At 43.8% G+C, this 15,042-nt stretch overlaps 1 protein-coding gene across 8 annotated transcripts in view; it reads left to right on the forward strand.

Moving 5' to 3' along the window:
* AFF3 (ALF transcription elongation factor 3) overlaps positions 1-15,042 on the forward strand; it is a 606,392-nt gene that overhangs the window by 457,774 nt on the left and 133,576 nt on the right. The window lies entirely within an intron of this gene.

Here is a 15,042-nt window from a genome sequence, read left to right on the forward strand (position 1 = left end):
AAAAAAAAAAAAAAAGTATTAAAGAATGAGAAATGTGGGTTTCTACAGTGAAAAGGCTAGATTTTAGATAGGATAACTTAACATTGGAAATAATGATGCAGTGGGAAATAAAAGAAGTGTTTGCGGTGTTTTTCTTATTTACAAACCTAAGAGTATGAATAAGGAACCAAAACCTACTGGCTTTCACTTTTATTCCTTAAAATAGATTTTAATGACATTGTTTTTTGGTAATAAGGGAAAGATATAAAGAAGTATTAGAATCGTTGGATAAAAAGAATCATTCCTGGGAGCATACAATAGCCATTTCCCTGCTCTTAAGGAACTGGCCATAAATCTAAGACTTACAAATTGCAGTATCCAGGCCATTTCTGTATTAATACTCATCAACTCTTTCATTTTTCTTTGGCTGAAATCATCTGGACTTCTCAAAAAATTATGCATTTTTCTTTAATAGAAAAAAATTTTAATTTCTATAAGTGGTGATAGTAGATTAAAAATCCTAATAGTATATAAACTATTTCCATATGAAAATTAGATTTGGGCATATCCAGGTTTTGCAGTATCCAGGAGTAGAAAGAAAGTTTATTTCCAAGAATCTGATTAAACATACACAAGAAAAAACAAGATTTTTCTTGTACAGTCACATTTAAAATTACCCATTTTGGGGCAATAATTTTAATGCTACTGTTAGTTAATGCTGACTTTGAGTCCAGTTTATAATGGAATTTGCATCACGACTTTTTAAAATCCCACTTCTCCTTATTCATCAGCCAGTTCTTTTTTCTGTATCTTCACAGTAGTCTCTTAATTTCCATTTGGTTTGTTGGGAATCTGTCCATTTGTTGAGTTCCTGCCCTGTTAATTCTATGCAATGCCCTGGAAATAACAAAATGAATATGGGAGTATGGATTGGTGACTGCAGCAGTTTGCCCTGCAGAGGGTGAGGCTGGAGTGAGAATGGTCACTTCAATAGAAGGTGACAGGAGCTGTGATAGAGGTACCTGTTCAGAGAGTCTCAGAGCCCTACAGAGCCACCTGTTCCAGGAAGGCACTTGAGCCTTCAGGAAGCTTATACAGCTTAAGACTAAGTCACCTCCTTCTGCCTTAGGCTAGTGCCTGATAACCTGGCTCTCTGGAGTATACAGAGGAGTTTAATGCATCATCTCAGTCCAGAAGTCTGGTGAAGGAAGATCTGCCAGGGCTCAGTCCAAGACAACATATCCTCCATAGGGTTCAGAGAAGAGGGAAGGTCAGGGAAGGCAGGAATGTCTGGTGGACTTCTAGAGGAGTGATATTTGGGATGGACTCTCAAAGGTGTGTAGGATTTGAATTGGCAGAGGAAGGAGGCCAGGCATTGCAGGTGGGAGCCTAGCATGCAGCACCGTGGGCTCACTGCTCCCTCCCCACTCCTCTCCTAACCTTCTTCCAGGCCCTTCGTCAGCCTGTCCTTTGCAATCACTCGCCTGTCTGAAGCATAGCCCCTGCCTCCTGCCCCCATATGCTGTGACCTCTTCCCAACTCTTGCAGCCGTTAATAAGATGAGAGAGTGAGAATGAGGAACATGCTGCTGAAGAAGGGGGAGAGCAGAATCCACTCTCCTGTCTCCCTGTCCACAGGGGCCACCATGTCCATGGAGAGCTCAACAAGGGCCAAATCAGAGTTAGCAACTGGGGCTTTCCTGGGCCTTGGGACTGAGTCCTGCAGGAGGAAGAGTTAAGAGTCCTCTCTGGATTTGGGCAGGAGGAGGCCTCAGTCCACAGAGGCAGGGTGTGGGCCAGGGCTGCAGAGGCAGCCACACCCGCCCTGGCTTTGAGCAAAGCTCTTCTGACCTCGCCACACCCACGAGCTCCGCTGCCAGCTCCAGAGGCTGAGCACCAGTCGCTACTTGAAACAGCTGCCTCCAAGAAGGGGGAGAAGGCTGTTCAGAAATGTACAAAAAGCCTTCCATACTTTAGACCATCCTAAATTACAAAAATTTAGTCCTTTCCTGGGCTCTCGCCACTAATTAAATATGCTTGTGAACAAGACCTCTGTTAGAATGAATTTCCACCTTCTAGCTAAGAGCCCTACTATTATGGGAGCTTTTCCCTGGAGTTCATCTTCCTCCTGGCCGATCCTATGATCATGGGCTCTGCAGGGCTCATCCCATTACCCCACACCCTGTCACTGACAGCAGGCAAGCAGTTGACTCAAGAGACATCGGAGTGACCACTTGCATTTTTGCAACTCTGTCCCCACAGGAAGGATAAGTGATACCACTTTACTTCAGACTCTTTTGAAGAAAAGGTTGGGGTGTCAAAAACAAGAGCAAAAATTGATAAACTGCTGGTCTTGATAATCACTAAAGCCTCTTCACCTCTAAAAAATTATCTAGGTTGTTTTGAGGATTATGAGGCAGCAGTTGGTCTGGTGCACAAGCTCATTAATAGTGCGAGTCCTTTGTGGCCTTGAGTGAAGGCAGCTCTAAGAAAGCAAGGAAATGCTCCAGTTTGGACACCAAGTGGGGACAAGGGCACAAGAGCATCAGCAACACTGAATGCTCCAAAATAACACTCTGTCCCAAACCGCAGGCTGTAGGAGTTCAGGAGCAACATGGCATTTGTAGCAGAACTTTATTATGGAGCCCTCAGTGAACAAATGAGACTCTAAGTATCCCCTTGAACCTTTTCCTCCACATGGGTGGAATGAGCAGTGACTGAGCACAGCCTGGTTTGGGTCCAGCCTTGGTAATCCAGCAGCCTGAGATTTTTCTGGAACAGGGAATGCATTGTGGATAGGAGGTGAGGAAGTCCTGGCTAATATCATTTTGGTGAGGGAGAAGAGGAGACAAGGCCAGAAATGTCCAACAGTTGCTTGGTGTCAGCTATCCTAAGTGACTGGTCCTCTGGGCCCTAGACATGAGGGCAAATGAGAGATGGGTCCCTCCAACGTGCATTCCTTACTTCCCTTTGTCACAGCCCGGACATTCAAACAGAAACACACCCAGCATGCCTGGCACTGTCCACCATGCCTTTGTCCATCCCCATCTCCTTCCTCCTGACCTCTCTGCTTCTGCCTTTCCCACCAAGAAAACAGAAAGAAGGGATCTCCACTATGCCTCAGTATAAACTCTTCAAAATACACATTAGATTTTCTTTTAAAAAAAAAAAAAATTCTTACCTTGGGTTAATATACTTTTAACCAAAATATATTTGTGAAAAGTCTAATTTTTTCTGGGAAAAGCTCTGGCTAAAAAGTCGTACATGGATTCTAACAGCAGCACATGTTCACTCATTCTTGCAACTTTATTTCATAAGCAGCCACACAACCGATTGAAGCCTTGGGATTCTCAGCACTTTCCAAGTGAGCCCTTCCTGCTGCTGGTCTGATTCTATAATAGACAAATCTGCCCAACCACTCCTTTGTTTTTAAAGTTAATAGACAATGAACTTTAAAGATTGTGGTTATTGGCCGAGCATGGTGGCTCACGCCTGTAATCCCAGCACTTTGGGAGGCCGAGGCAGGCCGATCACGAGGTCAGGAGATCAAGACCATCCTGGCTAACAAGGTGAAACCCTGTCTCTACTAAAAATACAAAAATTAGCTGGGCGTGGTGGCGGGCGCCTGTAGTCCCGTCTGCTCGGGAGGCTGAGGCAGGAAAATGGTGTGAACCCGGGAGGCGGGGCTTACAGTGAGCTGAAATTGCGCCACTGCACTCCAGCCTGGGTGACAGAGCAAGACTCTGTCTCAAAAAAATAATAATAATAATAAATATTGTGGTTATTATAAATTTAGGTGTTGTGGGGTTTTTTTTGGGGGGAGTGGTTTTGTTTGTTTTCTGAGATGGAGTCTCACTCTGTCACCCAGGCTGGAGTGCAGTCGTGTGATCTCGGATCACTGCAACCTCCACCTCCCAGGTTCAAGCAATTATCCTGTCCCAGCCTCCCAAGTAGCTGGGACTACAGGCGCACACCATCATGCCCAGCTAATTTTTGTATTTTTGGTAGAGATGGGGGGTCTCACCATACTGGTCATGCTGGTCTCGAACTCCTGACCTCAGGTGATCCACCTGTCTTGGCCTCTAAGTGTTGTTTTTTAAAGTAAGCTTTGATAACTTATTTTGAGCTCATTTTTCTTTTTCTGTCCACTCCAGATGTATTTTAAATGTATTCCATTCCATTTGGAGTCGTGGATCGATTGGGTGTTTCTGTGCTCTTTTGCAGGTCTTGTCTCCTATTTTGAAGGGGTGAATGCTCGTTTTTTTTTTTTTTTTTTTTTGCAATTAAATAAATACCTGTGTCTCCAAGGCACTGGAGATACAGAAAGGAGTAAGGCTCAGACAGTACTCTCAAGGAGCACGTGAGTTAGGCAGATGAGACAGACATGAAGACTAATTCCAATGTGGAGTGGCAAGTGCACTAATAGACATGTGTATAGCAGAGGGTAATTCAATAAGGTCACTGAGCACCAAAAAGCTGTGCCCTTTGGGGTGGCCTTTGAGGAGTGAGTAATAAATGAGAACAAAGAGAAGGGCATCAGGCAGGAAGGGCAGCCCAGGCCGAGACTCAGAGAAGTGGAACTATAAAGACTTTGCATCATTCCAGTATTGAGTTACAGGGCTGGGACCAGGCAGCAGCTGCAGTGAGCTGAGGCCAACCATGAAGAGCCTTGTCTACCTTAAGAAGCAGCTGGTGTTAGGAATTTAAATCATAGGGGGACTGCAGCAAGGTGGGAAATAGAGCCTGGAGAAGGGACTGAAGAGAGGAGTTAGTTATGCCAGTGATAAATGAAATGTGAACCGAAGCAGCATCACAAGGGATGGAGAAAGGGAGGAATTCCAAGAAAAGCTTGAGAAATAAGCTGGACACTGCTAGGAGTTTTGTTGTCTGTAGGGAGGAGAGAAAGGAAGGCAAAACCCACGTGCAGAGGACCAGGTGAGTGCACGTTGGATTCCAGGTGGGGAGGTAATAGGTTCTGGTTTGAGGCCAGTCAAGGTGGAGGCACATCCAAGTAGGGATTAACTTATTGGCTCAACAAACATGTATTGTGTGGTGATTGCATGCCGGGCATTTTCCTAGATGCTGAAGATGCCCAGTGAGATAAAATATGAGCTCGAGCCTCCAGGAAGCCACAGTGCAAGGATGCCCAGGCGCAGTGGCCTAAGGGGCCTGGCACTTGGAGGAAGCAGTCATGGATATCATGGTTGGGAGTGGATGAGGACATGAGAGAGCTCAGAAGAAAACTGAGGCTGGATCCTAGGGTGACAGCAGCTCTGAAGAGTGGCCAGAAAGGGGTAGAATCATCGAAGGAAAAGAAAGAGTGCCTTGAGAATCGGAGAAGCTGCACAAGAGCAGCTCAATGAAGGAATATACGAAATGTCACATAAATCAGTGACCAAGCAAGACAAGGAGACCAAGGTGTCCATTTGATTTGGCAATCAAATGTCCCCAGTAGTTTTTAAGGTATATGTGTAGATATGCAGATACCTGTGATTTGGAAAGAATACTGCTTTTGCTGGTCAAACATCTGATTGCCTTGTTGGGACTGAAAATGTCTTTTTGGCCAGAATTTTAACCACTTTGCACAGGTAATGATAAGCCTTTGATTTGTGTCCATCACTACCATGGGCAGCACATGGTAATTCTGCCCCTTTGCTGTATGTACAGAGTGCCTGCGCCACTATAGTAGTAACTTATATGTGATTCAGGAACAGTTGACTAGTATTGGATTATAATCCAAAGCAAGAAAGCATGCAAGAGTCCATACTGATAGAAATAAATGATTGGAATAAATAAATAGGGCAAATAAATCTCCCATACAACAGAATTCCAAATAACCTAAGCATTATAGATAATGCCCCTCAAGGAGAGGGAACATCACTGCCCGCTTCTGAAGTGCGAGTTGTGCTTGGTGGCCTCCGTGTCCTGTCTAGAAAGGGAGTACAAAGAGTGACTTTACAGCAGAGAAACCCAACAAATGCAACCTCAGCCGCATTCTCAGTGATAAGTCATGTTGATGGGATGTGATGAAAATGGTCCTTTACTTCCTGGGGTCTTCCTCCTAAAAACCTATCACCTCCATCTAATCATGAGAAAAACATCAGACAAACCAAATTGCAGGACATTCTACAAAATACATGGCCAAGACTCCTCAAAGCACAGTTATCGAAAACAAAGCAAGTCTGAGAAACTGTCCCAGCTAAGAGAACCCTGAGGTGACATGATGACTAAATGTAACATTCTGTCCTAGATGGCATCATCTGGGACAGGGAAGAAACAGTAGCTAATCAAATTAAAGCATGGGGCTGGGCGTGGTGGCCACGTCTATAATCCCAGCCCTTTGGGAGGCCGAGGTGGGTGGATGGCTTGAGCCCTGGAGTTCGAGACCAGCCTGGCCAACATGGTGAAACCCCATCTCTACTAAAATCACAAAAATTAGCTGCATGTGGTGGCAGGCACCTGTAGTCCCAGCTACTTAGTCTCAGCTACTTTTAGTGGAGACGGGGTTTCACTGTGTTAGCCAGGATGGTCTCGATCTCCTGACCTCATGATCCGCTCACCTCGGCCTCCCACAGCCTGCTGGGATTACAGGCATGAGCCACGACGCCCGGCCTGGATCCTGTCTGTTTTTATCCCTACTCTCCTGTCCTCCATCAGTGAATAGACCCACTTTAGCAGTATGGACACCATGACTTCTAGGATAGTAACTAAATAGATCGTTATTTTCCTGGTTATTTTCTTAAGCACTAAGCAGAAGCAACACTATTCTGTAGTCTGATCCTATTTCAGAAGTGTACATTCCCACTTAGAGTGTTTCACATGAATTTTTCTTCTTGCACTTAAGATTCCTTTCTTCCAGCTGAAAGAGAAATAGATGAATATGTTTAAAAAGTTAGGAAGGCAACAAAGGACTTGATTCTGCAGTTTTACTCTTTTTTCACATAAACTCGAAATATACCTGATATAAAACCATGACGAAATGCTGAACCTTTCTTAAGGAGTGGCCTTGACTGGTCCTGGTGACCCCGCTTCCAACCCAGTAAATGCACCCCTCCTCTGCAATGGATATGGCAAGGCTTAATTTACATGGATTATTTGACACATTCTGTGTCACTATGAGTTGAACAACTCCCAGTAGGATGTAATTGGTGTATAGAGAGGCATGTTGGCAGGGTAATCAGGTTTCTCATTGCAAAAGCCAGCTGTATGTACCTGAAAATGGATTTAGAACACTCAATATACTTGGCCTAATTTTCAACTCTATTTTTATTTTTAAAAAAGAAAGAAGGCCAGGGGCGGTGGCTCAGACCTGTAATCCCAGCACTTTGGGAGTCTGAGGCGGGCAGATCACTTGAGGTCAGGAGTTCAAGACCAGCCTGGCCACACCATGGCGAAAACCTGTCTCTACTAAAATTACAAAAATTAGCTGGGCGTGGTGGCGGGCACCTGTAATCCCAGCTACTCGGGAGGCTGAAGCACGAGAATCACTTGAACCTGGGAGGCGGAGGTTGTGGTGAGCCAAGATAGCGCCACTGCACCCCAGCCTGGGTGATAAAGCGAGACTCAGTCTCCAAAAAAGAAAGAAAGAAAGAAAGAAAAAGTCGTGGTATATAGTGAGTTTTTTTGAGATTAGAGTTATTTGATTTCTATATTCAAACCACCTGGATTCATTTTATAATGAAAAATTCTGAAAGTATCAGAGATAATATGCAAAGTGCTACAAAAGTGGTAGTATTAAAGCTGAATTCATCTGCTGGGCACAGTGGCTCAGGCCTGTAATCCCAGCACTTTGGGAGGCTGAGGTGGGAGGATCACTGGAAGCCAGGAGGTTGAGGCTACAGTGACCTGTGATCACACCGCTGCACTCCAGCCTGGGTGACAGAGTGAGATCCTGTCTCAAAAAAAAAAAAAAAATGAATTCATGGAAATGCCTTAGTGTGAGGATCATCTACCAATCTCCAGCCAATAAATAGCTCATAGGATGCTTTTTCTTTAATATGGAACATTGAAGTCTTTTTCTCCTCTTCACGTTTATGCAATCTGCTTATGATGTTTGTGGCAGAGAGGATTAGTGGGTTAGTGTGAAAGCCTCCATCTAGTCACAAGCAGCTGAAGGTCCTGGGAGCACATGTTCCAGGGACTGGACGGCTGCAGGGGAGTCAGAGTGGCTGCACCTCTGTAATACCCAGGTACAATGTGATCCCCACTGCAATCACAGGAGCCAGATGGTCATCTTGGTCCACACAGCGTACGATAAAGTTGTTAAAATTCCATGATGAGTCTTAAATGACCCCATGGCTGTCCTGAACAAGGAGGCAGATGGCTTTTTTCCTCAAGACATTTGGGGAAGGAGAAACTAAATGAGCTTAGGTGGAGAAAGCTTTAAGTTATGAGTCTTAGGCCTTAATTCCCAGAGCTGTTGACTTCCAAAATAAAGCAGTCATTCTCCCCCTACAGTCCATGCTGATAGAGCCTGTAGAGTGGACTGTGTCCCACACATGACTATGAATTTGGAAGGACACTGGGGAACTTGTAGGAGATACAGAAGAGAACTACAGACTGAAGAATAAACCTACAAGGAAAAATAAAAGGGCCGGGATTGTCTGACAAGGAAAGAAGATGGTCATCTGTGCTCCCATAGTATTTATCACCTCACTGGCTTTCGTTTCTGCTTCTGCTCCCAGTAAACAGTGAGACACTTGAAAAGGAAGACTTCTCCAGTTTTATATCTCTGGCACCTAGAATGTGCTCATTGGAGGTGGTCGAGAAATTAAGAAGTTTATCTTCTCTGTTAGAGAAAGTAAATGGCTATAATCCCAGCACTTTGGGAGGCTGAGGCAAGTGGATCACTTGAGCCCAGGAGTTTGAGACCAGCCTGGGCAACATAATGAAACCTCTTGTCTACAAAAATTAGCCAGGCATGGTGGGCCACCTATAGTTCCAGCTACTTGGGGGGCTAAGGCGGGAGGATCAGTTGAGCCTGGGAGGTCAAGGCTACAGTGAGCTGTGATATCACACCACTGCACTCCAGCCTGGGCAACAGAGTGAGACTCTGTCTTAAAAAAAAAAAAGAAAGAAAGAAAAAGAAAAGGAAAAATGGACTTAAATTTAGCATAGTTACTGTCACGAGATGGAATGGGTAATAAAATACCAGTTAGAATATGGAATATTTATTAATTACTACATACCAGACACTGTATAAAATGTTTTCTACATTTTCCCCATGTAATTTCTACAACATTCCTAGGAGGTAAATACTCGTTTTTCCATTTTGCAGATGAGGAAACAGAAGGCAGAGTAACTTTAAGTTATTTGCATAAGGACACAACTAGCATGAGATATAGCATCTGGATAGAAATCAATGAACTAGGCTTTCTGACTGCACAGCTCGTGCTCTTAATTACTATACACATCAGTCAGTTTGATCTGGAGAAGAGAAACCACTCTAGGTATTTCAAGTAGAAAGACACTTAACATAGGGAATTAATGCCTTCCAAACCCACCAGGAGGGCCAGGGAAGGGGGACCAACAGGCAATCAGTCATCAGTTCAGAAAGTCATTTCAAGAAATCAGTAAATGCAAGAATAACAGAAAACTGCTAACAATAATCTCAGATGTCTCCAGCACCTGCAGGCATTATTCACAGAAGGGTGCCTGGAAGCCACTCACAGAACCTCATATCTGCCATCTGCTGAAGCTTCTGCACCTGCTTCACTGTCCTGGGAGCAGTAAAGGCTTCTGTTAATCTTTGATTTTCCAAGCCCCATTCAGGTGCCTCTCACTGGCAACAATTAACCAAAAACCCTATCGGCAGGGATTCTGGGAAATGTAGTTCCCAGGCCTCCAGCCCCTGTGATAGAAAGGAGTGCTTCAAAGGGGAGATGATGCCAAGTTGCCACTAGACAGAAAACCCAGCACGCTATCCCGTATGGTCTTGACGAAAGTGTGGGGACTTCTCCAGGGAGCTTGAAAGGCGTGGCATTCATATAATTTTCTGTTTCCTCCCCAAGGCTGAAGAACAAGCTGGGAATCTCAGATTCCCCAGCACTGCCTTGTGGTTTCTGAAAACAACCGCTGAAGAATTCTAAAATGCCTCGTGGTAATTCCTTAACTTCTTAGTAATGATGGGCTTATGCCTTATCCCAGGCGTTGAGGAAACAGACCCCTTCCCTTCAAGCATTCTTATTCCAATGGAAGATGGGGGGAGAATGAAGCTGGATAAGTTAGAAAATTCTAACATAATGCATTAGCTGTGTACAAATTAGTCACTTAGATAAGAAGTGACTAATTCTGTCCTATGTATTAGAGATGACTTTAATAGAAAGGTGATAGTTCCATTAGAATTAAGGCAGTGGCCAGGCATGGTGGCTCACACCTGTAATCCCAGCACTGTGGGAGGCCAAGGCAGGCAGATCACCTGAGGTCAGGAGTTCGAGACCAGCCTGGCCAACATGGCAAAACCCTGTCTCTACTAAAAATACAAAAATGAGCCGGGTGTGGTGGCAGGCACCTATAGTCCCAACTACTCGGGAGACTAAGATAGGGAGCATTGCTTGAACCCGGGAGGCAGAGGTTGCAGTGAGCCAAGATGCACCATTGCACTCCAGCCTGGATGACAGAACAAGACTCTGTCTCCAAAAAAAAAAAAGAATTAAGGCAGTGGTTCTCAACCCTGGCTGAATAGAAGATTCACTGAGGATGTCCATGTCTTAGTTTATTCAGGCTGCTGTAAAAAAAAAAAATACCTCAGGCTAAAGTAACAAAATAAACTGGGAAGCTTCTGAATGACAGAAATTTATTCCTCACAGTTCTGGGGGCCGGGAAGTCCAAGATCAAAGAACCAGATGTGGTGTCTGTTGAGAAACTGCTTTCTGGTTCATCAATGGCACCTACGAGCTGGATCCTCATACAGTGAAAGGACGCAAAGTGGAAAGAGCTCTTTGAGGTCTCTCTTACAGGGGCACCAATCCCATTCATGAAAGCTCTGCCCTCATGAGCTAATCACCTCCCAAAGGCCCCATCTCTGAATACTATCACATTTAAGGTTAGGTTTCAATATGTGAATGTTGAGGGAACACGGAACATTCAGACGATAGCAGCTTGTCAGAAGTACTGATGCCTCTGGCCAATCCAAGACCAATTAAAGCAGAATCCCTGGGGGTAAGGCCCATAGACCAGTATCTTTCAAAACATCCCAGGTAATGCTAAACCCATTACTGAAAAATCCTATGAAGCTTTACGGTTTACAGTGGGCTTTCACCTTTATTGTCTCATTTGAATCTCAACTATCATCCCTTTATATTAATGAACAAACTAAAACTTGAAATGTAGGACTTGATCCAAGGTACAGAGCTATTCATGACCTTCAGCTCTTATGACTCAGTCCAGCTCTGTGTTATATAGTGGGTCCCAAACTTTGCTATGAATCAGAATATCTGGGGCTGAGGCCCATGAATCAGCTCCCTAGGGAGCTTAAAAAAAAAAAACTAGATGCCCAGATTGCACCCCAAACCTATCCCATCAGAATATGGGGTTGGAGTGGAGCCAGGCATCAATATTTTTTAAAGATTCCCAAGTGATTCCAATGTGCAATAAAGTTTGGAAACCACTGTGTTATGCCATCCTCAGGTAATGTGTGAACGTTGGTGTAGCTTAAAGTGCATGAATTTGCTAATTAGGAGATTATGCTTGGTTCTCTTTTCTAATTCTAACGGTTTATCTGTTCAAATCTCTTAATTAGGGACTCTTTTAGCAATTAACTTGTCAGTAACAGCAGCCATAAAAATGCAAAAACGGATGTTTCCAACCAAAGAACAAATCTTAACCTGATGTATGTTATGACCCTTACAGATTCAATGCATTCTTATTGTCAAAAGTTATTAAATAAGCAAACCATTAGTTAGCAAACAGAATAGGCAGCCAACATGCTTATTTACTGATTATCAATATTTGACATCAGATTTGAGCCAAATAAATACGTATGTATCTCGTTTCCCCTCTGGTTAGGTGCAAATCCCCCTTCAAAGAGGTTTAAGTAATGTCCACCATCGAATCTGTACAGCCACAGAAACTTTATGTTCCCAGTCAGAATCCTCGACCTGTCCTCTGCTGTCTGCCCAGGAAAGGATCATGTTCTTTCACATACTGTACTTGCATTCATTTAGCCTTAGAAACTCAACTCTTTAACACTGAGAACATCGAGCTCAGAAACTAATTTTTTAGAAGTCCTTAAAACAGACAAAGACAGGATTTAAACCCATCTTCAGAGAGAAAGCACTCCGGGTTAAAGTGCTCTTTCTAAAGCCTCAGTTTTTTGATAGAAATGATAGAGTACATCTAGCCCTCTTTCCCTGTAATTCTTTTAGGAGGAAGCAATTTTAAAGTCTAATATATTTGGAGAATGCTACTTCATAACTGTGGCCTAGATTGCCCTAAGTGGCCTAGATTGCCCTAGATTGCCCTAAGTGGAAAAGATGGAGCATTTTTTATTTTCACGATCACACAAACCATGTGTGGCACTTACATATTTCTAGGTGGAAAGCATCATGGAATGTTCAAGGAACTGCTGCTGCTCACAGGAAACAGTGAGACACTTGAAAAGGAAGACTTCTCCAGTTTTATATCTCTAGCACCTAGAATGTGCTGAGTAGTATCAGATCATCTCATTCTCCAGCAGTCTTCCTGGACATTCTACCCATTGGTAAAGGCACAGAACCAAGGAATTCAGACCAGTAAGAGGATATAGTGGTTGTTTTATCCAACTCTCACTTTGGAGATGTGGAAACAATGTCTAGGGGAAGTGGGTGATTTGCTTAAGTTCACAGAGCTAGTTAGGGACAGAATTCAGACTCTAATGCTGGCTAGCCTCCAAGCTGCCATTTCAAAACTTATTTCACCACCCCAGACTCTGTACCACTGACTGTTTCTTCTTATGACTGTTGATTTCCATTTTCCTTTTATTTCCGTTTATTTTCTATTACTATAGATATGCGTACTGTTGAGAAAGACAGTTGACTGATTGAGATTTTGGAGACACACATCATCCGGCATCTCACCAGGATTTGACAGGTTTCCCAAATGAGATTGGCTTTTGTGAGGGTCTTCTAGGGTAGGAGATGAGATGCCGTCCCCCAGGGAAGATGGGCCTGCAGAGGTGGCAAGTGGATTCCGCATGTCAGTGGAGAAAAGGACCATCAGAAGTTGCTGTCCCTAACTAAAAATAAGGTCATAAACATAAGCGAGACAGTGCACCTTCACCCCAGGTTCAACATGGCAGAGTTACAGGATCATGGATGATTTCACTAACAATCAGAACAGGTCCTGGGAGGGAGGGAGTCCAGGAAGGAGATATGTATGAGCAAATACCACCTTGCTATGGAACAAAATTGCTTCAAAAGATGTAGAGATTCCTGAGTTTTAAAACATCAGAGTTGGAAACACTTAAGTCAAGTAGAGCACCCCTTCATCTTGTTCCTGATCTCTCCATTTGCCTCCAGACTAAGTGACTTCATCTGTGCCTTGGATGCACTAAATTGCCAACCCCTAGAGTGAGCCCATGCTAGACTTCCCTGTTCCCAGTTAGCTGGGATGGCATGAGCTAAGTTCTTCCGAACAAATGCCGAGAAGAAGGTGGTTACTTGTTAATGTAAATAACCACAGGCAGATGGTAGCACTGACCCTGACAAAGCAGTAGACTTTAGAAAGAATGAAATGAGTTGTATAACTTTCCCTCCCATGTTCCAAGCAGTGGAGATGATGGCTTGGGGAATACCTGCAGAGAGGTGCACTTGCATAATGAATAGGCTCTCAGGCAATGCTAATTGTTAGAATAGATATTTGCATATATGAATATGTTTAATGGAGATTCATAAACATTTGTCTTTGGCTTTAAATCTCACATAGGTGGAGATAGAAGCAGCATCAGCTATAGAAACAAATCTGAAATCAAACACCCCAATTAAAACTCAGATTAAAAAAAAAAAACATTAAAACAAAGCAAAATGAAATAACTTTAAAGGACTAAAGGATTCCGATCTGTTAAGGGCCCCAAATGACAACTAATTCAGGGAAAAATCCTATTAATTAAAAACCACTACTCTGTGAAATGGCTGCCATTACATTTGCAGGTAGTTAATGTGCCCGTTTGCAATACCTGTGGAAGATATAGATGAGCTTTGGAAGCAGTTGGCCATCTATTAAGTGTAGGCTGCTATTTCTGCTTCCCAAGAAATTTTAAGCCTCAAAAATGTAGGCGCCAGCTACAACATAAATTTATCACTTGCTCAATTAAGAAAATAATACACACAGGGAAGTTATGGTAATCAAATGTTAAAACTGCAAAGGTTGTATTGAGTTACTCTTTTCTGAAAAGTACTGACTTTACCTTCAGATGACACAATTGGGTTCTGCAAAAGTTGTATTTGCCAGAGCTTCACAATTCGAAGGCATTTAAAAATAGGTAAAATGACAATGCTGATTTGAATGTCATGTGTGAGGGGAACCACCTCTGGGAGACAGTACACCTTCTGTGGATAGGTGCCTGCCACACAGTGGACACAGAAGTAATTGAATGAGTCAACAATTGGGGGTTTGGCCAGGCGCAGTAGCCGGCTTCTGTAGTCCCAGATACATGGGAGGCTGAGGTGGGACGATTGCTTGAGCCTAGGAGTTCGAGGCTTCAGTGAGCTATGATTGTGCCACTGCACTCCAGCCTAGATGTCAGAGCAAGACCCTGTCACTAAAACAAAACAGAACAACAATTGGGAGTTGGGTGCTGGTTCCGCTTGTGGTGATGAGGCACGTTTCCATTCATCTTTCCCTTTCAGAAAGAAAAAGGTCCTCCAGGGTAGTGCTCAGCAAACTGCAAATGGGCCTGTTTATCTTTGGCTCCCTCTTTAGAGTTCTGAATGAAAGTCCCATTGCATCCTTTCCTCTACGGAGCTCCTGCAAGGCCCGCTCTCCCTGCATGAAAGTGTGAGCGAGTGCAGCTGGGGGCTCATAACCCTTCGACTCCTTGTCTGCCTGTCAGGAAGGGTGTTACAACATGCCCAACAATCATTGTAAG

The sequence above is a fragment of the Symphalangus syndactylus genome, chromosome 14 (genome assembly GCF_028878055.3).
Source record: "Symphalangus syndactylus isolate Jambi chromosome 14, NHGRI_mSymSyn1-v2.1_pri, whole genome shotgun sequence".
NCBI lineage: Eukaryota > Metazoa > Chordata > Mammalia > Primates > Hylobatidae > Symphalangus > Symphalangus syndactylus.